Below are 26,419 nucleotides of genomic sequence, written 5' to 3'. Positions count from 1 at the left end.
GAAAAAAGTTCTAGAAAGAAACCCTTGTTAAAAATTCAAAATAATTTCAATTTGCTCAGTAAACCAAAAACTTTATCGCATTTTATGAGATTTATTGGAATTTTAAATGAGGTTTATAGTAAAAATATCATTTTCGAATCGAAACTTGAAAAATCTACAAAAATTTAAATTGCAAAAAAAAAATGCATTTAATAAATTCTTTGGGGTGTTAAAAATAGCTACTCGTTTTTATTATCAAGATGTTTTCTTTCTGTTAATAATTAAACAAAGAATGTCAATAACTTTGAAATTAATTTCAATAAACTGCACTTCTTTCAATTTACATGTCTCGCTTTTTCATTTAAATTTAATATTCACTTTTCAAGACTCAATTCTCATTTACTCAATTAAATTTGTTAACATTCATGTAAAAATTTTCAAAAATAAAAATCATTTTCTTAAACTTTTACCATCTTTTCAGACAAAATGAGAGAATTTCGTACATTCTCATACATACTCGAAAATTATGTATGTATATTAATGAATTAAAGCTACTTTCTTATACCTTCTTCTCATTCAGGAAGTAAAATTCTCTAGTGAGAATGTGACTATGTTGAGTAAATCAAATTTTCATTAAATCAAAATACATTAAAAGATATTTCTGAAAAATTTTTTATAAATTTTATCAAAAGCACTCGATTATTGGTCAAATCAACGATTTTTACATTTTTATTGTTTCGTTTATAATTTTCATTTTTGTTTTACCCTCAACATTCGACAAAAATTTTTTTAAAAATTTTTTCAACTGATTACATACACAAATTATTCCTGTTACTGCAAGGATTTGTTTTTTTTCCATTACTACCCATTTCTCTCTCATGCCTATTTAATCTGTGTTTACTTTTGATTTGAAAACATTTTGTAATAAATAAATCACACAAAATAACACCAAAATTGATCAAAATAAACTTCACAAATGGTTGTAATTTTTTTATTTCTTTTTTGTAAAACAGGAAACAAAATTTTGTAATAGAATGACGATTGATGAATTCTATAAAAGTTTTTATTCATTCTCAATTCAATGAATTTGTAAAAACCAAAGCTAAACAAAAAATAAAGAGGAAGAGAACACGAAAAGGAAACAATTTTTTTTTTTTAATATATTCATTTACTCCCACTCTTACTTCCAAAAATCAATACACAAATACCATTAACACCACAAATTTTCAATTTTTACGTAAAATAAATTGAAAAAAAAAATAAAAAAACAAATTTTAAATGAATGGTTCGCTCGCTTCTCTCTGCTTTTCCTCTCTTTTTCATCTGTTCCTCCAATACTTTCCTTTGAATTGGTTTCATAATAAATTGAGCGTTTTACAAAATTTATTACATAATTAACAATTTAATTTATTTTATTTTTTTTTACCCTTATATACAGGCCAAAAAAACAAAAATATATATTCCAGAGTACCCCAAATAATCAAATAAAAAGTTTTTGAATGTTTTCGTTTCTATTCTTATGGCACTTTAACTTTTTTAGGTGTTGTTGCTTTATAGTTGTTGTGGCAATTTTTTAATGCTTTTTTTGGCAACGAATTGTAAGTAAGTAAATGATATTATCGTCACGAAAGAAAATCATAACTGCGATTTAAAGAAGAAAAGAAAATAAAATCAACAAAATATTCGTAGAAGAGTGGTTCGCCCACTACTGTACACAAGGTGATTGCTATTTATTGTTGGTTAACCAAATTTTTTTTTGTTATTTTCAAGCAAATATAAAATTGTTGTAATATTAATAGACGACACCCATCGATTCCGTTGATTATGAATAAATTATTTTTATAAAAGGAAAAAAAAAAAGAAAATGAATGGTGGTCCCAAAGAATTAAGAAGGAATAGTGATTTTCATTTTTTTTTTACCAATAAATGAAAATATTCAATGAAAATTGCCACTTTTAAATATTTATGGTTCATAAGTTTTCATTTATGTAAGTGTTTTCAAAACCAATAATTTAATTATTTTTTTACGTTTTTATTTCTTTAATTAACCTAATTATAATTTCTCGTTTGAGAAAATTTTCTATTTTATAATTAAAATTTTGGAAAAAATTTTAATAAAAAAATTATTTTGTTTTTTTTTTTTTTTTATATAAGAAATGTGATTTAATTTTTCTCACTAATTAATTCACTTTTGATTCTTCAAAATTTTAGACAATTTATCACTAACAAATTTGGTATTGGATGAAGTTACAAATTATTACAATGGGAATCGATGGTGTTACTTATAGAAAAATTATTGTTGAACAATAATTGAGTTATTAATGGGTTTCATTAGAAATAAATCGGAATTTCAGAAGATTTTTATTTTAATTCAGTTCCTCTTTACTTATTAATCTATTCTCTTAATCTCTACTCTCTTATCTATTTAATTAAGTTTCAGTTTTGATAGTGTTACTCAAATTTGTTCTATCCGTATACTGAACGTGCTAAAACTATAGGATTTTAATTTACTGTGCGAAGTGAGCAGTATAATATATAAATTATTTTGCAGACAAGATCTGTCAAGGCTATTATATATTTTAACTTTTGTAGTCCGCCTGTTAGTTTATTTACTTACAAAGCTTTTTAATTTAGAAAACTGAAAATTCACATCCAAATTAAATGTGATTATAAATTAATTTTTCTTAAAGAACATAGAAAGTTGAACGACTTAATGTAGCTTCTCCCCTGAACAAAATTATTTATAAGAATTACCCTCTTGGATAACTTTTTCAATCACATATTTATAAAATTTTTATAAAAGCAAAGAAGTAGCTGGAAGAAGTTTACTATAATAAAAAAATAAAATTATACAATTAAAATAACCTAATCCAACACTCTATCCACCGAGTGCGATAGTGTTAACAAATCTCTTGAATTCTATTCTGTACTCTTCTCCTAGAGTTATGCAATAAGAGGAAACTTTAGAATGTTATTAGAACAAAGTGGTTTTTTAAGGGATTTTTTTTAAATAAACAGAAAATGTTGAAGAAAAGACAGAAAATGGTCTGCTTTACAAATCATTTGTTTAATTAATACGAGTTTAATTTGAAGGCATTTAATTATTCCATAAGTTTGGTTTTTAAAATGAAAACTTTCCTAATCTAATTTTTCACCATGACAAGATTTTAAATTCTTTCGTGTTCTATAATTTGGCAAATTTGTTGATATAAAATATCAACAAATTTGCATACTAAAAAATGCCGCATTTCCTTTTTATTAAAAGAGAACCCTTAAAATTATACAATAATCGCGTATAAATAAATTTGACTACATAAAATTAAAATTCTGTTTGAGTCAGCATTTTATAACTTAATTTTGTTTACATACATTTAATTTATTAGGGATGGCACTCTTACATATACACAATACATGAAGAAAAAATTTAATATCCTTTTCGAAATATATTGAAAACAATTAAATAAATTGTTCTTCGGATAAAAAACCCAAGTGGTTTTTCTTTATAGAATTTTAATTTCTTAAATTTATTTTTAGAATTTTTATAAAAAAAAAAAAAATTTTTTCTCTTTTAATTTCGGTTTTTACACAATTTTCGTCTTCTGTTTCTTTTTTGTTGTTGTCTTTTATTGCCGCAACGAAACAATTAAACTATAAAAATATTTTCTTTTTTTTCCCTTCCATATATATATATATATTTAATCCTTAGTAAATCCTTAATATTTTTTCAGTTTTTTTATACATGTAGCAATCGTATTTAAATTTAATATCCCAGGTGAGAATTTTTTAAAGAAGAAATGAAAGAAGGACAAAATGGAAAACAAAATTTTTAATGTAAAAAGAAAAAAAAATTCTGATATTGAATTATGTGTGTTTGTGTGTGTGTAATAAACACACAAACATTTTACTTACATTATATTTTCATTTTATTAAATTTCTTTCTTAAGGTCCTTTCCAACTAAGATACCAATTTGCACAAAAAAAAATAACAGAAAACACAAGAAAACCAAAAAAAAAATCCCATTATAAAGGAAAAGAAAACAAAGAAAATTGAAATCAAATGAAATGAAAATCATTTGTCTGGAAGAATTCATATTTGGTGGTCCTCAAAATTATTTAACTAAAGGCAACAAACAAAAAACACGATTATAAGAAGAAACGGAAAAGTGGAGGTGAATAAGGATAGAAATTCAACAATAATACCGGTTTTATCAGCCGGAAAATGTTGAAAATTTCCAAATCCTTTTAGAACCGTAATAACAACAGAAAAAAAAAAATTTATTTTATCCTTTTTCATGTTTGTTTTTTTTATCTATTGTATTTAATTGTATTATTATTTTTATCTATTGCTTCTTTTTTTTTAATTTGTTGTTTTTTGATGCCGCTATTAAAAAGTGAAAATTATTATATTGCTTTTCTTTTTTTGTTGTTGTTGTTCTTTGTTCGCTTACGAACACGTTTATAATTTTAAAAGCCTATTTTCAACACCGTGCATACATTCTGCTTACATACTTAAATATTTTGCGTGACTTTCTTGTTTAATATCCGTTTTAAGAATTTTTTTATTTTTTACATACATTATTATGTATATAGGAACACATTATTGAATAGCCATACATCTATATACTCTAGCAAAAAGAAGAGGAAACAAAAAAAAAATGCTTGACGATTCGACGATGAAATGTACAACAAAAAAGCAAAAGCAAAACAAAAAGGTCATGGATATGTGAAAGTGAAAAGAAGGTAATTGTAAAAGGATATTTTCAATTTTTGACATGCTATTTAATATATTTATAAAAGAAAAAGTTTTTAACCTATATATAATTACACTGACATGGTATTTTAGAAAATAAGGTGAAAATATGATTGAGTGAGGTAAGATGAATTGATTGAAACAAGTTTTGGTAGTCGAACAAGAATAGTTTCACAATTTTACTATTGAATCAATTTTCAATCAACCATAACCATAATAAGGTCAACCATAAGGTTTATTTACGTCTTAAAAAGGTTTCTCAATAAGCAAAATTGTTATGTATGAAAAAAGACTAATTAACTACACAGACTCTAAACATTCTATTGGATTAAGAAAAATGGACTGTTTAATCTCTGGAGGGTTTCTTAAAAATGAAGTTGTACTTCACGTTATTTTATTCTTTACTTAAGAGTTTTGACTTTACTTCACGTTAAGCTGTGTTTTTGGAACTCCACATGATTCGGGAACATAATTATCAACCTATTCAAATATGTATTGAGCAAATAAGTGGATTTCAAGAAATCAACCTTTCAATTGACCTTCATTTGACATCTTTTCCGAGGGCAACGTATAATACTTTGATGATCAATATTGTCCGCCTAATTGGTGGTAATGTAAAAAAAGCACTATTGACTAAAGTTAAAAAATTACCCCGATATTGGGCGGCCAGAATTTGCTTCATTCAGTGAATTCCCAATGGTAATCATAGTCTGAAATCCTTTTCGAAAATTAAATAAGAATATGCTAACATTTTCAATAAATATTAAATTTTCTTTGTTAAATTTTTACAATTTCAACTACAACACCCTATACAAATAATGTGCACAAATATATCGTGTAAAATTATTGAAATTTAACGGGTTAAAATTATAACCTTTAAAATTGATTGTTAATGTTTTTGTTCATGCAATTCACATTCGATCATTTATACATAATATTGAAAATTGAAAAATAAAATTTTATGACTGAAAAATATATAAGAATTTTAAAATTTCAATTGAACTATGGATGCCATCAGGACATGCAATATAATAATTTCATATATGCGTTTATATTTATGTATACATATATATTTTTTATATTAAAAATAACTTATTTACTTTTCACAAAAAAAAAAAAAAAAAAAAAATAAGGAAAATATTTGTACGATAAAGAAATTTTTCTCTCCTTTTTATTTAGTTTAAAGATTACAAGAATTTTTCATCGAATTTTTTTTTTCCTTAATTTTTTTTTATTATTTTTTTTTGTGGTCTGTATTTTGTATATATATTAATTTTTTTCCATCCTTAAATATTCTACATACTTTGTTCTTTAGTAAAAATATATTGGGTACATATTTTTTGCCCTAACTCAATATTTTAAGTCTCTTAAAAACAGAATGTCTAACATTGAATTTTTTTTTCAAATAGGAATTATACAATCATGTGTATTGTTATATCAACACATTGACACGAACATATACACAAACACACATTCATGTTAATATTATAAGAATTTTTATATTATAATATAGTTAGTCACATATCCTTATAGGACTTAAAATTACTGTATATACTCTTATATATAGAGGTGAATTTTTATATTAAAGGACAAACATGTCTTTTTGATTGAGTAAGGTTTTTTACTCATGTGTAGATACACGTAAAAATTACGATATAAAAGTTGTCACATAATATACACTCATATACATGCGTCTATTTAAATCTATATAATATTTAAGTATATAGTATATACAGATTATTATTATTATAGCATTTTATGGTTAAAAGTCTATTATGAACAATAATAATTTAAAGTAATTTTGAAAAGCGATTTAGTATCATTATATTCTAAGTATAAAGAAGAAACATATAAGAATATTTTAGACCCTTTTTGAATTTTAACCAATTTTAATTATGAGAATACAATAAAGATACTAAATTATTATTATGTAGGCACTTTTGAAAAAGAACGTGCCCAAATAAATTTTATGTATATATGAATTGTAAGTAATAAATGTTTTGTGTAAATATAATTTAGATATACAATTAGATATTTTATAAGTATATATATACATGTATGCTGTATAAGTATATGTATGTAATATAAAAGAAAGAAAAGATGTTAAGTCACGTGTCCATAACAGATTTTCTTAATGATATTTTTAAAATTACTTATGCTCAATTGTGCTTTTAAAAAACATATTAAAATTTAAAATATATGTAAAACTTTTAAATAAGATTTAATTTATGTTAAAAGTTGTGTAAATTGTATTTGTTATATTACATTTTTAATATACTTTATATTAATTATACCTTAATATTATAATACGATATTTTATTGCATACTTTTAGGAAGGAGACAAAAATTAATAATTGCATTTGTAGTTAGAACTAGATAACACAAGGTAATTCAGGTCAGTTTGGCTCACTTTAAATTTTTGCTAATTTTGAAAAACAGTAACTTGAGACGAGGACCCTTATTTACTGTCGCTTAATAATTATAGCAATCCTGACATATTTATTGTTGCCTAATTTTGTTTTACAGTATAGAAGAAGCAAGTGACTGCCATTCTTTTATTTATACGAGTATAGATTTCCAGTATAAGATTACAGTAGTAGATTAAGATTTCACAATATGATTTTATGGGTCCAATTTTTAAAAAAAATTCAATTAATTCATACCATCATTTTTTTAAATTCCCTTTGTATAGTACTACTATCGCAACTCTATATATTATGTTCATACTAAAATATATGAAAATATAAAATTACACTTACAGTAACATGTCGTGCATTTGACGGGTTAAAATTTTAATTTCTGAATGAATCGTTAATATTTTTTATCATGCAATTCACATTTGATCATTTACAGTATTGAAAATTGAAAAATAAAATTATTATAGTTAAAAAAAAAAAAAGTAAGTACACAAAAATTTTAACTTTCAATTGAACTATGAGTGTAATGCCATCAGAACATGCAAAGTAATAACTTTGTAAATGTCAGTTTGTGCATTTGTATATTAAAATAGTTTTATTACTGAAGTATACATAAAGTTAATATTATATTTTTAATGTTGAATACAATATTGGAATGATATTATATACATATACATAGGTACATACACACATTAAAATTGCATTTATCATCAAAAAAGGAACATTCGAAGATACCGAAAAAATTCTCAAAATCGGTCACTCTGTGCTGAATCACAAGAAGTATAACTATACATTAACATACCTATACTAGCTATGTTCGTGTGGGGCATTGCAAGTTCACATCACCTGATTCGTATTGCTAGGAAATAATTGTCTGAAATATAGATACACTTATAGATTTATTATATTTCTCCTCAGCATGAAATTCTGAATTAAAATAGTCGGATATAACAGACTGTTCCAATAACAACTCGGAAATTAGAATTCACTTAAAAACATAAAATTTTCACATTTTGCTTTAGACTTACAAAACTGATATTTGAACCTTAAATCATATTGAATTTGTTTTTTTGAATGACATCAAGACTTCCGGTGCCATATTATAACAATGTGTTGTAAATCAGTGACGTATAGCTTTAAAGCAACTATATTGATGAAAAGGCTAAAACAATTACATTGTAACAATGGAAAGCCTAAAACAAGTATATTGTATTGAGCCATAATTTTCAAAAATTTTATTCGAATTTTTCAAAATTACGAGTAATATCATATTATAGCTTTCATGTAATTTTATTAATAATTTAAACATATCTCAAATATTTTTAACGCTATGTAGTACGTTAGAACCCAGAACTTAGTTTTGGTAGCATTTACAATTACAGTATTAGAAATTGCATAAAATAAAATGCAAGAAAATGTAGCTTTAATTTTTTTCATAACTTGTGATAGGGGATAGCACATTGATCCTTTATGAGTAAAATAATAATTCCTAAGACCAGAAAGAACAGTGACTTTTCGAAATTATACAGCGAAAATTAAATTTAAAAAATATACATTAAAGTCAATTACTATAGTTCATTTTATCTGCATTGCAAAATTTTAACAATTAATTATTACGTTCACTTCAAAATATCCTTAGAAATAAATTATTTACGAATACAAGTTATATAACATTGTAATTAATCACTTTTTTAAGAAGACTTTCAAAAACAATTGTTGAAATTAAGAGTTAATTTTACCCTTTTTCATTTTTTAAACACCCGATAAAATTTTCTTCGTAAAGAAAATTTTTCTTTAAAAAAAAAACTTTGTATTAAGAAAAATTTTCCGTCATCTAAAATTTAAATAAAAAAAAAAAAGTTTATTTTCTTTTGTATTTTAATTTAAAAATATTTCTGTGACTGTGTATATTATCAAAATATGAAAAACACACAAAAGTAAAATATATACGTATATACAAACTGTCTTACTATTTATGCTAGAAAGAGAACGAGATTTTACCACAATCAAATGCTATAAACAGAAAATTCGCAATTTTCTTGAAAAACAACGATGAAAAGATTTTTCACAAAATGAAAATTATTTGTTCCATTTTTTTTTGTCAAAAAACTTGGATAATGGCAGATGTTATCAAAATGTTAATCTAGAAAATATAAAGAAATTTGAAATAATTCAAATGACACGTCGTATACGTAAATTTAAGTTGGTGTAGGTTTCTTTTAGAATTTTTGTTATACTCGTATATTTTAGAAAATAACCACCTTATCGAGTTGAAAAATTCAGGACGGAAATGCAATTGGCTATTAAAATAAAATTTGTCTGTAACTGTATTGTCTGTGTCTGTATATTAATTTAACACAGAGCAACAGCTTAAAGAAAATTCAATAAATAAATGATCGATGATAAATTATTCTCGAATCATACAAGTAATTTTCGTTAGAGAACAAGATTAACCAATCTTGTTCTCTAACGAAACAATTTATAAAAACAAAAGCCATTACATTTTAATTGTACAAGTATAGTCGGTAAGATTATGCGAAAATATCTGTAATTTGAAGGAGAAAAATCAAAAAATCTTTGAAGCTTTTGAATTTTTAGTTAAGTCATACTCTACTGATTTGTTTTTTTTTTGCCAATTTTAGTTTTTAAATAAGTTTTTTTTTTCTTTTTTTTAATTTTCAGAAGAAATCGAAAAACTTATTTTGCTCAATTTAGATATTGTAATTCCCTCTTATTTTTATAGCTATATTTACGCATATGTATGTACTTATAATAAACAGGGCGGCAGTAATGTAGTGTTAGTTAAAAAGAGAAAACGCTCTGAGAACCTTAAATTTGAAAAATTTGTTAATTACTAAATATTTTTAATTTATCTCATTTAATTATATTTTTTTACGTTTGCATAAATTTTATAGTCAGATTCGATAACCTAAATATTTACTGTTTCCGAAAAATAATTACAATAATTAAAATCTGTCATTTTTTCTTGCTCTTACACTGTTCATCATATTTAAATACTTTCCACTTCAATAATTGCTCTTACTGAAAATGCAAGTGAGGTCGGTACCAATTAATAGAATGAAATTCTAAAATTTCTTGCAATAGTTTTAATGTGTTAAACTATTTGAAATAACTTATTCAAGAATTTATTTTTCTATCAATCATTAAAAAATAAAAAAAAAATAATATTTTGGTTATTTATGACTCAACAAAAGTTATCAATTAGCCTAATAGCGAAAATTTAGCAAAGTCAACGAAGGCCGAATAAATTCAATTTCTAAAATGTATAATGCCGAATAAATGAAATTTCAAAAATGGAAAATTTTACAAATCAATTTAAAAGAACATATAGTATACATATTTCATTCTTAAAACTCGTATTATCCTGAAATTCGGAAAAAAATTCAATTTCGATAAAAAACTTTTAAGCTACTGATTCAGTTTCTTTCTTCTCTTCTCTCTAGTCAATCGCTGTTTTTATACAATCTCTATATTTTAACAGATATGAGGCTTCGCATGCGCATGGACGATATACCACTATTATCGCAATCATAAGTAAGCAGAGAATATTAGAGAAATTCAGTCCCTCGCTTTATTTGATAACAATTTGGTTTGAAATATTTTCGTTTGAATTGATAGGAAATCCTATTTTCAATTCATTATTCCATTGGTTACATATTGGATCATACTGTTTTATCCATCTCCAGAGCCATCTCTTTTAAAACAAACGTATGCGACCAAATTTGTTGGAACAAAATTACTCCTGAATGAAGCTTATATGGCTACGTTATTGTTCACGTTGAATTTACATTTTTTGCACCGTATATATTAAAAACGTTTATAAATTATATTTCAAATCCAATTTCTTATTTTAATAAATTTATACAATAAACAAGGATACAAATTTGTAGAAGAAAATCAGAAAGTAAAGCAAAAGAAAATCGATTTTCATATAACAAACAGAAAGCATAAGGATCAAGAAAATTATTATTTAGAAATTCAACCATAAAATTGTTGTAAACATCAAAATAAAAAAAAAACACAAAAAATTAAATCCTTTTTTGTTTGTTTTTCGTTTTCCTTTTTTTATTCCGTTTGTTCATTTAATTTTCTTATTTCATTTTCCCTTTTAAAAGGAATAACAAGGATATATGAAACGATTGCTATCTACAAACACATTTTATCAAAAAGCATTTTACAGCCAACATATGTATATGCAAATATAAATTTATAATATGTATGTATGTATGTATGTAAAAACACACATTTATATACAAATATGTGCATATACGAGTATTATTATTTTTATTAGAATAGAATATTGTTTATGTTGTATGAGGTCAGGTGTACATTGTATACTTTTACTTTATTTTAAATTATATAGAATTATACAAAGGTGGGCTGGTTGGTTGGTTATTTGGTTGGTTGGTTACCAAGTTTTTAATATATGTATATGTATATATGTATACATATTTAACAATATAGTGATGGTTAATATTGATCTTGATATTGATAGAAATCAGGAAATTCAGTTTAGCTGATTTTTTTTTGTTGTCATTATTTTTATTGTTGTTGCTATTATTGTTATACGATTAAACTTTTGTTGCTTTGTTGGTTTATAACAATTTTCTTTGTATACATTTATTTTTACATACCTGTATATTATGTACATAATATAATAAACTGATTATTTGCATTTCATAGTTGTTGAACTTTAACCCAATAGAAAATAATTTTTAATATAACAAATTATGTATATATGTGTCGTATTATTAATTCAAATATAACAATATCAGTTGATAACATAAATCAAGGAAATTTTTTTTCCTACTCTTCTCTTGAATGCTTATGGACATTAGACATATTATTATGTTGAATGAAGGTGGGTCAAAAAAAAAATTTAGTTTTGTTCTCTTTTTTTCTTGAATAATTTATGAATAGTTTTTGCTTTAACCTTTGCAATATGGACACGTGATGAATTATAAATGCTATAGTAAATATTGTTATACTTTTTTTTTTGCCCTTTAATAATAGTTTTCTCATTTAAGCATAAATTTTTTACTACTAATTTTTTGGTGCCTTTTTGTCTATCATTTTTCTTCTCTATTTTAATTAAGAAAAGTAAAGTAATAAAAAAAATATAAATAGGTAGAGAACTAAAAAAAAAAAATAACGAATTTATGATGAGAAAATGCTGTATTTTTATTATATAATATTAGTGTCGAATATATTCTTATAACTACACAGTAACTATATTAAATTTACTATAGTTGGGTGTAATGCTTTATGCACCATATGAGTAAATATGCTGTAGACAGAACGGAGGCAGCTTTGATTACAATAATATTTTGCTATTCTAAAGAATATATTAGACAACGTATACGCAGTTAAAATTTTAGTTGGTGGCCGAGGAAAATTTCTCCTGTGTATAACAATATGATTTATATACATACTGTTTAAACAATTTCGCTAAATGTGAAGTGTTAATCCACGAAGGGGAAAGCCTCTGGGTAAGCTTATGTTCTCACGGTATGGCGAGAAATCGAACTTTTTGCGATACTCGAATTTATCAATAGTACCCGAAGTAGCACTTTAAAACTGATAGACGAAAAGAGGAGGAGCACAATTGTTCCGCTTCATGGGCCGAATTGCGTTATTACTCTATGTAATCTAATCTAATTTCTCAATTAAATATCTTATATGCAAGCATTTTTCTTCGTTATTAGAATATAAGTGTTTTGCAAGATTTTTAGGGCTCTATTTAGAATTGATATTCAAATTAATTTCGAAAATTAATATTTTAATAAAATCATTTATGCTGCTTATAAATATGACTTATAAATTCTAAATAAATTGAAAATAATTCAAAAAATAATTCATTTAAAAGTAACTTGAAATTTGATTGCTCATAACATTCAAGTATATCATATTGAAATCCTGGAAATTATGCAATTCTATTTGAAATCCTGGAAAATTATGAAAACATATTAATCATATTAAATATGAAATATTCTTTAAATTTGAATTTAATTCGTAAGCAAATTATGTTTATAAAATCCAATTAAAATCCAATTATACTTAAGTATTTTATGATTTAATTTGTGTTAGGAAATAATCTTTCAACTATATACATACATTCATTTGTATATGGATATATATACGAGTTCATAACTAAGGTGCTGTACTGCAGATTATTATATTTGATAATTATGTGTTTTAATGCTACTTTTATATTGATTTGATGATATTTTAATTTTAAAATCAAATTTAGTACAAATTTCATGGAAACTATAAAATAATATTTAATAACTTCATGAAATATTTATAAGTATTTATAATATAAGCTTCTTATAAATAGAATATTGCTTTATATTTTTAAGTATATACATTTATATATATCTATATAGATATATAATACATAAGAATTTATGATAATACCCAAACTGAGATAAAAATACTCTTATACATATACAATGTACATACATGTTAACATTTCAATACATTCTAAATTATGAAACATTAAAAATACTTTTAGTCAATTTTATATTATTAATAGTATACCATCCTGAAAATATGAAAAAAAGGGTATTTGTAAGGAAAACGAAAAAAAAATAGCACAAAAAAAAATTTTATTTTTAATCTCAATCTTAGTAATTTTCTCAGTCTGATAATAAGATTTCAAAAAAAAAAAGAAAAACTCTCACAAAATTAAGTAAAAACAAAGAAAAAAAAAGTTCATTTCATGATTATTTTACAGCAGTAGAAAGGATTATAAATTCCAGGTAATAATCCTTGACACCTTCTGATAATAATTTAAGTACAAAAAAGATTTTCTTTTCAACTTGCATTAAAGTTACAAAGTAGGATAATTTAGAAAAAAAAAACAAAAGAAATTTTCTAGTGTATAATTTTCTTAATAAATGTCCAAACCAATTTAACTTTAAATTTTTTTCCAGACTATGAAATATTTATACATATAGCTATATGTACATGTATATAACAAAAATTTCAATAAATTCGTATATAATAAAGGGATGGAAACAGAAAAGCATCAAAGGATATTGTTTGAATTCTGAAAGGAATATGAAATAAATGCAGAATTTTAAGAACAAGCTTAAAAAATAGTACAAGTTCGCTTATTCTATAGTACCAAGGGTAAAATGTCAATTATAATTTGAATTTCTTAACTAATAAATGGCAGAACGCATTTGGTTATTGTTTTCCTAAAACTTATATACAATATGTGAACCTTACATAGATTTAAAATTTGTTTTTTAATATGAAATCATATGGGATTTAACCACTTTTAGAACATGCTACAATTATTAATATTGTGAATATTATACAGGCCCGGCTCTGACTTATTCGACACCTTACGCTTTTTCCAAAAAAAATTTTTTTTTTTTGAATCCATTGAATTGCAATCCTATATCTTTACATATATGTTTGTTTAAATAAAAATCTGGAAGCACGTAATTTTTGAGTATCAAAAAAAGCAAGTTAAAATTGCCTTATTTCGTAAAATTCAAGCCAAACTGAAAAATATCAATAAATTTATCAAACCAAAATAAATTTGGAGTATTAAATTATATTCTGACAATAAAAAATTGTTGCTACAGTTAAATTATTATTAAGTTGCTGAATAGATATGAGAAGCAAATATTTATGATTCTCAAAATTTATGAATATTTAACAAATTGGTTTTATAAATGATGTAATTTAAAATATAGTTAGTAATTAATAGAAATGAATATTAATGCATTATTACTCCGTTTTCATGTCCTTCTTACATAGTTATCGAATTTTTTCATTAAAGAAAAATCTCATTGGCAAGTCCCTTTACAATCATAGCCACCTATTAAACTGTATAAGTACGAAATGTATTTTTGTATTTACAAATTGAACCTTATAAAATCGATATTATTACAGTTAATTAAATAAATAAATTATTTTAAAAATAAATAAACACTCGATTTATTTATTACAATTTTAAATCCTCCATAAAATAACAGGAATACTATACGATCATGTACAATATTATGTATACGGTACATAATGTGGATCACACATAGATAAAAAGTCAATAAAATCATCAATTAAAAAGTTAAAAAATTTCAAAAAAAAAAAATCAAGAAAGATATTTAAATATGCCTTTAAGAATCCATATTGAAATTAACTTCCTAATGATTGCGCATACCATAAATACAAATATTTACAAACGTTCTTATAGCTTTTATTAAGCAAATATAATTAACGCGTACACATATATAAAAATATAAACACATACATATATATGTATGTACACACAAATTTAATTTAAAAAAAAAAAATTGTTCAACAACTTTTTTTTCTTTTTTGCAATGAGAAAGCAAATAATTTGCAAACGAAAAACTTCACTAGAAAAATAATGATTGTAATTCATTCTCTTTAAACATACAAAACACAAAAAAAACCAAAAGGATAAGGAAAAAAAATAAAACACTTTGGTTTTTTTTTTTATTTCCTTTGGTTATCCTTGCTATATATTTTAATGTAGCTTTATTAATACACAGTATGTACAAATTTCTAAGGATTCTGTTGGCGAATACAGAGTAGATATGGGATTGATTTAACATAAATGTATAAAATTTTAAAAACCGAACATTTGATATCTAATAAAATTGGAATACACCTTGTAAGCTTGGCAAATGGAAAAATTAAAATGATTAAGAATGAATAAAGATGACCTTAAAATTTTGAACATTTCCTGAAACTGCAATGGAATGCTGCAGAAGAATAAACTTATACATCCTTTCTTACACATTATTTATTATTTTTTATTAGGATTTGCTTGCAATAGTCATACCTCAAGATTTACAAGTAATAAATTTTTTAATGTTTGTACATTTTTGTTTTAAAACACTGATATGTACCGAGCGAAACGGATCGCATCGGTACTCATATCTCACCGGTGTAATAAATTAAGATCACTTTTAAATATTTTTTAAAATATATACCGTGAAAAAGCCAAATAAAGTCTTGATGGTGGTTCTGTATCTCTAGGTTTCAACTCGAATTACATTAAAAAAAAAAATAATTTTCGGATTCGAATCCGAATTTTTGTGCGATCCTAATACCTCCCTTATTTGTATACAATGTTGTATTTAAGAATTGACCACATTTTTTTAGTATTCACAGTATATCAATAATATCAGTAATGACCACTAACCACGAATTGCAATTTACAAATATATAAATCATTCAAGTATATATAAGATTGTACATATAAGCACTAGAGTATTAATATGTATATATAAAAAACGGACATATTTTTCTTTCTTTTTTTTCTCTTCAGTTTCACTTATAGAGAATGAATATCTGCAATTTTTTATAATCATATATGAAATATACATGAATTTCCTATTGATATCCTGAAGTAATAATAATAATAATTATAATAGCAATAGAATGAGACCTTAAGTATTTGATATGATAGAATATAAATTTTCTTAAGTGAGAAACTTTTGTTAGTTTTACGATTTCATCATTTCCGCTAGACAGTCATAAAGGCACCCAAGAATGCAAACTTATACATGCAAACCTATAGTTATATTATATTATAGCGTTAAAAGACTTAACTTTATGTGAAAAAAAAAATTAAAAGAGAATTACAATTTAAATTTATAAAAAGGTCTACAACAAAAAAAAATTTACAATATTTTCATCAAATAAAATGTTTTTAATATGGAATGGACCTCTATGGGTAACGACCTCAGCAGGAGCTGTTGTGACGAGGAGAAGACAGTGGTTAATTTTCTGTGCTGATGCCCAGCTTTGGCATGGAAAAACCGGGTTTTTTTTGGTTGTATTTTTTTTTTGCGAATTACTGACCTGACGAAAGTAAATACCAGGACCTAAACCGATTTATAAAGAACTCGTGCTGTTTCATGTGACAATGGAGACATGGACATTCAGCGGCATTACAACGGGCCCAAGCGGCCTAAATGTATTTTCGGTTGGCCGCGTCTACCTAAACCTAAACCTAACTTAATATGGAATCAGTCTTACAAAAATCTATATTTATTTTAATATTCTAAAAAATAAACTTTTTTCCTCGACATTTTCAATTTATATAATTTACAATTTCTATAATTTCTACAATTTTGGCTGCATATCAATACAATTACTGAAGAGTTACTTTCTAATATCCAAAAAAGTAGGGATTTTGTTTGCCAATTTTATTTTATTTTAAATGTATACATAACTAATGTATATAATTGTACTTATTTGGTTAATTTAAATCCTTTTGTTACTAATATAAAATATAAATAAAATGAATATTGAGAAAACGAAAAAAAAAAAAATATTTTTGAAAAATATCGAAAAATTAATATGATTGCATTTTATTGTGTAAAATTAAATGGATTTCAATATAATTTGCCAAAGACGAAAAAATAAAAAATAATTTTCCTGGCCAAAAAAGGTTTTTTCTCCTCGGGTTATTTATTCCAATTAAATTCAGTAAATTCAAAAATACTTAAAATTTTAGTTCCTATATAATATTTTCAATAAGAAATTTACTTTAGAATTTCAAGAATTAATTTATTCACGAATAAAAATTATGAATTCATTCATATTTTTTTAAATAACATCATTAAATTTTGCAAAAACTTAATTACAATTGTAGAATTTGGCACACGAAGGGTAGCATAGCTATTATGCGAAATAAATTTATTAAAATTTTCTAAAAATTCAACATTTTCTACGTTAATATAAGAGAAAAACAAAATTAAAATTCATTTTTGAATAAAATGTAAATTTATAATTAGTCAACAGTTTTAAATATTAAATTTCAATTAATACTTTTGTAAAAGTTTGAAGCTATATTCAAATAGGCAATGGTAGCCTTAGGTTATATTGCATTGTTAAAAATTTTACTGAATCTAATTAAATGTTAACATTGGCAAGTATACGAGTACATATGTATATGTAAGTACATGTATGCACAAAATATATTTGACTTTATTTCATTCATTCATACATCATAAAATTAAAATAAAGCAAAATCACAGACTTTTATAATTTTAAAATATGAAAAATTCTTTGGCTTTTTCATATAACAAATGAAAAACTTTAAAATTTCTTTAAACCAATAAAACTTTGTTACGTATAAATTCTGATCTTTTGTCAACCTTTCTGAATTACCTACAAACTTTAATCCATCATAATATATGAAAAGTATCTTGATATTTCATTTAAATTATTAACGAAAGAGACTTGTTATTATTTTATAGTTTTGATTTTTCCATTTTTACCATTTTCTCGTCAAGGTAAGCATAGATTTATTACCTATGTTTTTTTTTTGATGAAATCTATTGAAATTATTTTCGTACCTTGAAGTTTCATTCAAAAAAAAAATCATGAAAACCTTATAACATGATTAAATTTTCATTCCTTTGTTATAAAATTTTATTCGTTTGGATAAAAGACAATGTTATCTTAGTGAATAAAATATTTCTTTCTTCATGTGGTTTTATACAAAAGGAAATACCATTATGGCACTATCGTCCTTTTACTTCCTCTTTATTTTTTGTGTTTTATGGAAAAATTTTTTCCTACTTAATAAAAATATAAAAAACAATTGTATTCAATTTTTTTTTATACTGGGAATTCTCTGGTTTTAGAAAATTTTTGTACAATCAATATTTAAGACAGTATGAGCAAACTATTCTCAAATTCATAATTTACGATATTAGAATATTCATTATTTTACGAAAATTCATTAATTTAAGATTTTTAGTGAAATAAATTTGACCATATGTCCTTTAAGAATGTCTACTCAGCTAATCTAATAGTTAAATTTATTTTCACATTTTTTGTTTACAACTTTAGTAGTTTAAGAGGCGGAAAGAGACTGTTTTTAGCCAATAAAACTCTAGTATTCCATGTTTCATTAAAAAAAACCCTTAACTTATAGCAACATAATTCAAAATTTGTTACATAAACCTTAAATTTCCTATCTTATTTTTATCAAAAAATAATTTAAAGCACTTATTATGCTTTAAAATAAAACCACATGGAGTTTATAATAACTTTTTGTATATGAAATAACAATTTTTCTCTGAGTTTTAAGATTTTCTTTATATTTTTAATAATATCCTTCCATTGTTATTGCTTACGAATATTTAAATAAAAAATTTACATACATACATAAAAGCGTACAGAACGAAAAGAAAACGTTTTTTTTTTTCTCATAAAAAAATAATTTCCTTACTTTTGAATTCTTATAATGCAAACAGAATGAAATAATGGTGTAAAAAAAGGAAAAGCATAATTTGAAAAGGTAAAAAAAGGCATTTCTTATTTTTCTTTTTTACTTTAGTTTTTTATATTTTAAATTTTTTTTTACCTTGCTTTCTTTTAATTTCATCTTGACAATTCTATTACTCAATATATGTAAATACATGTGTACACATATATATTTAGGAAAAAAATTTAACATACAATGTATTGTGATGGACGATATAAGATAACTAAATGTAAATTTAGAATGATTCTGACTTATTAATTTCTGAATAAATTAAAAATTATGTTAGATCTGTATTTAGATGAAAAACAAATTATTGTGACATCATTATCGGAAACAAAGAAAATTAACTATATTCAGTTTTGTCAAATAATTATAGCACATTCTAATGTAGTATAATATATGAATAATTTACATTAATTCTTATTATATTAATGAAACTAAGATAATTCAACTGAAAAAATAAATAAAATTTTCAATTGTCAATGATATTCTGAATATACTAACATGCAATAATGCAAAACATAACAATAATTTGCAACTAAGTATAAAATTCAAAACAATTGAAAGTAATCGCCAGATTTTGTATACATTTTTTTTTCTTCATACTTTTTTTTTTTAAATATTCTTAAATAATATTCATACATTTATATTAATCCAATGATCAGATGAAACGTATAAATTTTAAAAATAATTAATTACAAAATCAATATATTGAATTTTTATTATAAATTGATTATTACTTTATTTACATATGCTTAAAAACACTATAAAATGTTTAAATTTTGAAAACTAGCTCTTTATTTTGATAAAACAATTATGATTTTTCTCCAAAAATTGGGGTAGTAAACAATATGTACATATATATTTCATATATTATTTATTTTAAAATCTCACAAATCCATTTTATTTATTAATTTTAAAAATATATTTTGAATATTAATGCAACAAAATTTATTAAATTTCAAAACAACAACAAAAATTTCTAATTTTTAAATATAAAAACTTGGTAAAAAACATAAACAGGACCCTGTGATACTGAAGTTGTTGAATATTTGTATTATTCTTTAAAATACTGTATATTAGTATTTTAAAGAATAATACAATTAGTATATATGAAAAGAAAAAGTTGAGAAAATCTGTATTTGTTAGAAATTTTGAAAAAACAAATTTTAAATTAATCAAAAATACTATCCATTTCTTTTATAAATTAACAAAACTAAAATACAAATTTCAATTTATTAAAATAATCAAAGCTACTGTACATTAAAATTTTAAAAAATCTTTATAAAATTAATATAGATTTAAATACAGCATACTTGCAGCATTAATGTTAATATTTTAAATTTACAACAACATTTATCAATTTTGTACTTTACATTACTTAAATTTTTGAAAGATTAATGGGTTTTATGAATTTTAAATTTAAATAAAACATTATAATAAGAAATACATATAAATTTTTAATTTATTCAGTTCAATAATACAATATTTATTTTAAATTACATTTATTTCATTATTTTTTTTCTGTGGATTTGAAATTTACGAATATCAAATATTCTATCAAATCTAATTTATGAACTTTTAGAAAAACTATTTCAATTAGTTTACCTTAAGGGATAATAGAGCACTTTTGATTAAGTGGATAATTAATGTAAGGTTCTTGCTCGTATAAAATTTCGATAGATTGTTAAAGGGAAATGACGTTTGCAAACTTGAAGGGCTAAAAATTTGCGGGAAAAAAGAAACATATTCTATTGAATTCAGAAATTTCTATTGAATTTTTATAAAATCAATTATTATTTATTATTAATCGATTTAAAAATGAAGATAATATATACAATTTTAATTAATTTGCAAGTGATATAAATAATAAAATAATACAGATAATAATTCATTGTATAAATTGAAAGTTTTTAAATTAACATTGTAAAAGTAATCTTCTATAAATTAAAAAAAAGTTTTATTATAAATGGCATACAAGTAATGGTAAATATAAATTTAAATATGTTATACGTTTTATTTAAATACTAGTTGCTAATTCTAGTTTTTAATTCTAAATTTTTATATACTTTATTAAAAGTTCCTATTTATTTATATTTGTATTTTCCTCATTACTAAAACCAAAAATGAAATTTCAAATAAAACAAATCATATAAATTTTAAAACACATACTTATGTATAAAAAATATGGTAAACTAAAAAAATATGGTATGGTAATATGATAATATGGAACTACAAATTCCAATTTGTAGTTCAAAATAAAATTTAAAAATTATTTTTCTCATTTTTTGTTATATTATTATTTTTAAAAAGTATAAATCAAATGACTTAATATAATAAATTAATTGTTAAAATAATTTTAAATAATTATGAAATACATTGTTTTGGTATTCTAATTCACGCCTTTTTTTGGATTAACTTGCATAAATGAATTAGAATCGGTGAAATTATATTTCAAAATATTATTAAATGTTAATATATATATTTGGGAAAAAATTTAGCATGCCGCACTAATATTTAATAAAGCGAATTATTAGAAATTAGAGAGCGCAATACATAAGATTTCGAATCCTAAATTGAAACCTAAACATTTGTTTAACATTTGATTACTTGTTTTGCAATTAAAAAAAAATTCAATAATATTTTTTTTAGTTATTTTTTGTTTTTAAATTATAACAAAATATTGTATTTGAATACATAAAATATTCTTGTATTTGAATACATGAAAATTCATTACTTTATTTTATAGCTATATTTGTTTTGAATAAATTTAATTTTAAAACTAAAATTATACATGCAACATTTTATACTAGTTAATTAAAAGTGAGATAAAATTAATTAACATTGCATTTTTAAATTACATTTTTTCATATTGTATTTTATATTTGAAAATGTTCTTACACTATTTTAAATAATAAAAATTAAGAGATTTCTTAAAATATTTTAATTGATAATTAATTACTTATTAATGAACTTTTTCAAAAACTTATGTCATTATTGAAATAATTAGGATGCTGAAAAGAAATATTTGGGTGTTTTAAATTTTGATTCTTTCTTTGATTAACAAAAAATTGTGATTACATACATTTCTCTTTTGAGTATTCAATTATCTTATCACCCATGCTTATCGAATATTTATCAAAATAAAATTATATAATTTTAAATTAATTGATTTCAAAAATGAAAATAAAGTTAAATTTTTGTATTTTTAAAAATTATTAATCAAATTACATATAAAACTTAAAATGTTTACATTTCATACATAAAATAGTTAATTTGTAAAAAAAAACAAAAAGCATATTTGAATTTTATAACAAATTTGTTAGACATGTTGGTTTTACAATAAAAAAAAAAACCTAATTTAACAAAAAAATTCTTAACATTCACAGTTATATAATTTTAATTTTTGTTTTATATCTTTTAATAACTATCTGGCTCATCTCTATATAATGTTTCAATTAAATCTAGACAACCTCTTTTAAATAAACGTTGTTTTCTAGTTGATAATTGCATTAAATCTGGTGTAATAGATTTAAAAAATAACATCATTGGATTTTCTTCTTCTTGTTGTGCTGATGATGTTGCTTGATCAGGATTAACAGTAGAACTTCGTCTTCTTTTTCTTGATTGCTCTTCATTACTATCTCTTGCGTTACTTCTCTTTTGTACATAATGTTCTTCAATTTTATTTTGATGTTCTTCAATTGTATCAGGTTCCTCATATTGAGGCATATCAGGTTCAAGTTCTATTTCTTCTTCTTCTTGTTTTACATATGCTGAATTGGTGTATGATGTTTGTAAATTTTCATTACTTTCTTCTTCGTGTGGGTTTTCATCGTCATCACTATAATCGGAATCTTCAATTTCGATAACTGGCACTAAATTCCCTTTTTTAACAACATTTAAATGAGGGAAAATAAATTTTATTTCTTCATATAAATTAAAACGCTCTGGAGTTTTCAATTTAACATATTTTATAAAATTTGTACGTATTCTTCTCCATTTATTTTGACAGTATGTAACTAAAATTGGACAAAAGAAAAAAAAAGAACAAGAAACGAATGAAAAACAAAAAAATTAAATGATTAACTTAAAATTAAAAGTTGTCAGAGTTTTTTTTTTGTAATTTCGATCATGCTAATGCAAATGATTTATAATAAATATAATTAGAACAAAAGACATAATTTAGCTAATTAGCTTTTAATTTGTTATTAATATTGAAAAAAATAACTTTTAAATTTTAAGCAAATTATTCTCATAAAATGTGAGCTGAATACCATATAAAATTGATTTATTTTCTAGATTTAGATTAATGCTAGTTTTAATTATCATATTAGAAAAAGTGTTACCGCAACACTGCAAAATTATCGCAGGCGGTAAGAAAGTGAATGTGTTCTTAAAACACTAATTTTATGTAAAAGAAAAGTGAAAGATTAGCTAAATTTTTTTTTTTTTTCTTCTTCACTCCTAGGAGGAGTATAGGGCTACTGCATGATATCTATGATGCTCTAGTTTCTATAGTCATAGAGAGTTAGCTAGGTAGGTGGCTAGTCTACCGTAAATAAAAGATTAGCTAAATTAAATATTTTTAATTTTGTCAATTGCAACCAATCTGTATTTTTAATAATAAAATTATTTTAATTTTTTAATCAATGTATTCTGTTGGGAACATTTAACTTAAAAAATATTTTCATTATAAATACAATATGAATCCTTATTTTAGCATGAAACTGTAAAATTCATGTTTTCAATTTTACATTTGGTTGCAAAAAGAAAAAATAACTAGAAAAGAAAAATAAAAAAAAATAACAAACAGAAATAAAATAAATCTCACCGGTTGTATGTAGCTCATCCGCTACATCTAGCCAGCCGTCTGTTTTTGCTTTTTTCCTATTTTTATATTCAGTAGATGATCTATTCCATAGTTCTGGTCGTTTTTTAATACTTCGTATTAATTTTATAGCGGTTTCATCTCCAGATTCCATTATCAATTCAATTTTTTTTTTTAATTTCTTTTCTTATAGCATCACATTAACAATCACATTCCCGGAACGACACACTGAAACTAAGCGACATGAAGTTACTTTAGAAAAAATAACATAACTAATTAACGTTTATGTGCAAAACGTTTGAAAACGTACAAAATATATTTACATACATATACTTATATAATATAAAAAAAAAAACTTAATTCTTAAAAATTCTTTGATTTGCAATTAAGGAAAAAAGCAAATCATATTACTTATATATATACAAAAAATGTTTTCAAAAAAAAACAGTAAAATTTTTTAGAAAAAAGTTCAAAATAGAAATAATACAAATATTTTTTTCAAAATCCATGTGTATTTGGCGATCGAATATCTGAAGCAAAATTTTGAGAAAGAATTAGAATATCAAAAAAATGCCAGGCGTATTCTTCCTATGAAAACAAAAAAAATTCATGTTGTGTGCAAAATCAAGCTTCTAAACCTTTTCTATTTGGTTGTATGAATAATAATCTCGGCTTTTTGACCTTTAATATCTCCAACAACAATCGTGCTTAAGACTTCCTGAGTTAAACTATGTTAAACAAGTTAGATTCTTCAATTTCATTCAAGAATCAAATAAAGTGTTGCCAACACACCATTCCATTTTGAAATTTTTAAATGTAAAAACGCATGTAAAAATTTGCAATGATGACTCACATAATATAGTAAAATTTACTATGTTAATATACGTAACAGAGGCTTCAGTGTATTTGTAAGCAAGAAAAAAAATATTATATAAAACAAACCTTTTTTTCTCTTTTCAGTATACAAAACAAAGTAAAACTTTTCACTTTCCCAAAAACTGTGTAAATATTATAAACAATATTTAATTTCAAGGACCGGCAAATATTTGACAGTCTCAGGTGGTATGTAACTATAGAACGGATTTAAATAAAGGAAGTACATAATTTAATAAAGAAGAAAAAAAAGAAAAAAGATATTAAAAGATGAATACAATATAAATATATTAAAAATTATTACGATAAAACCTAATAACCTAAATTTTTCCCAATAATATCCTTTTGTGTACATTGTGAAGATCCCTTATCAACATAAGGAGTAAAATTGAATAAATTATTTGAATTTATTTCGGTATATCGAAAAACAAAAACAAACCAAAATGAAAATTATAATATATTTTACATTTACACATTCTAAACTGTACCCAAATTGTAGGGCTTTTTGTATAAATTAATAGTTATTCAGTTATAAAAAAAAAAAAAGAAATACTTACTCCTTATCCTGTCTAAAAATATGAACGAAAGTAACTGATGTGGTAACAACAAATTTATTAATTCATTTATAACATTCTGAGTATAAGAATATATTCTTCAATATATGCGAAAGTTGATAAATAAATTCACGAGTTGTTCTGCATTTTATATAAATATTAAAATCAGTAAGACTGATTTTTATGTCACTATTAATTTCATGACAATTTTGAACACAATCCTTCAAGCGTACTTTACATAAACCAGCTTGTAGAATTCGAATTCATTAAAACATAGCGCTGTAATATTATAAGACCGTAACACGTAAGTGTATATAAAGTTGAGTTTTAAAAAATGCGTCTATTAAAACTAATTTTTAATAGATGAATTTACAAGGCAGTCACCATTGCGACAATTAAGATGTAACTGTCAATTACAGTTTTCTATATACATATTTGATCAAAATTTAAGTTATAAAATTAAAAATTTTTGAAAAAATTGTTAGAAATTTTGAATCTTTCCGTTCTGCTCTGTTTGACGTCTACTGTGCGCGACCAATTACACTTTAGGTTCTGTTGTGGGTTCCGCGCCTTATAGTTTTGATTGTTTGGAATTGCAGAGGGATTTGACTAGATAGAGGGATTGGGATTGGTGTCGGGTAAATGGCTTGGAGCTTAACGTTCGTAAGTGTCGGGTCATGAGTTCATTCGCGGAGGAGGGAGTTGTCTGTTGTCCGGCACGATTAT

General features: G+C 23.4%; 1 protein-coding gene across 1 annotated transcript in view; it reads right to left on the bottom strand.

The window, feature by feature from the left end:
- LOC129608686 (palmitoyltransferase app) overlaps positions 1-24,346 on the bottom strand; it is a 124,839-nt gene extending 100,493 nt beyond the window's left edge. The window contains exon 1 of the mRNA XM_055520349.1: positions 24,270-24,346. The gene's annotated coding sequence lies outside the window, so the exon portion shown is untranslated. The remainder of the gene's footprint in view (positions 1-24,269) is intronic.
- Between the last annotated feature and the right edge of the window lie 2,073 nt (positions 24,347-26,419).

The sequence above is a fragment of the Condylostylus longicornis genome, unplaced genomic scaffold, assembly GCF_029603195.1.
Source record: "Condylostylus longicornis isolate FDR11 unplaced genomic scaffold, ASM2960319v2 ptg000033l, whole genome shotgun sequence".
NCBI classification, from domain to species: Eukaryota; Metazoa; Arthropoda; class Insecta; order Diptera; family Dolichopodidae; genus Condylostylus; species Condylostylus longicornis.
Note: the sequence above shows the minus strand (reverse complement) of the source record. Positions and strands in the feature narration are given on the sequence as shown.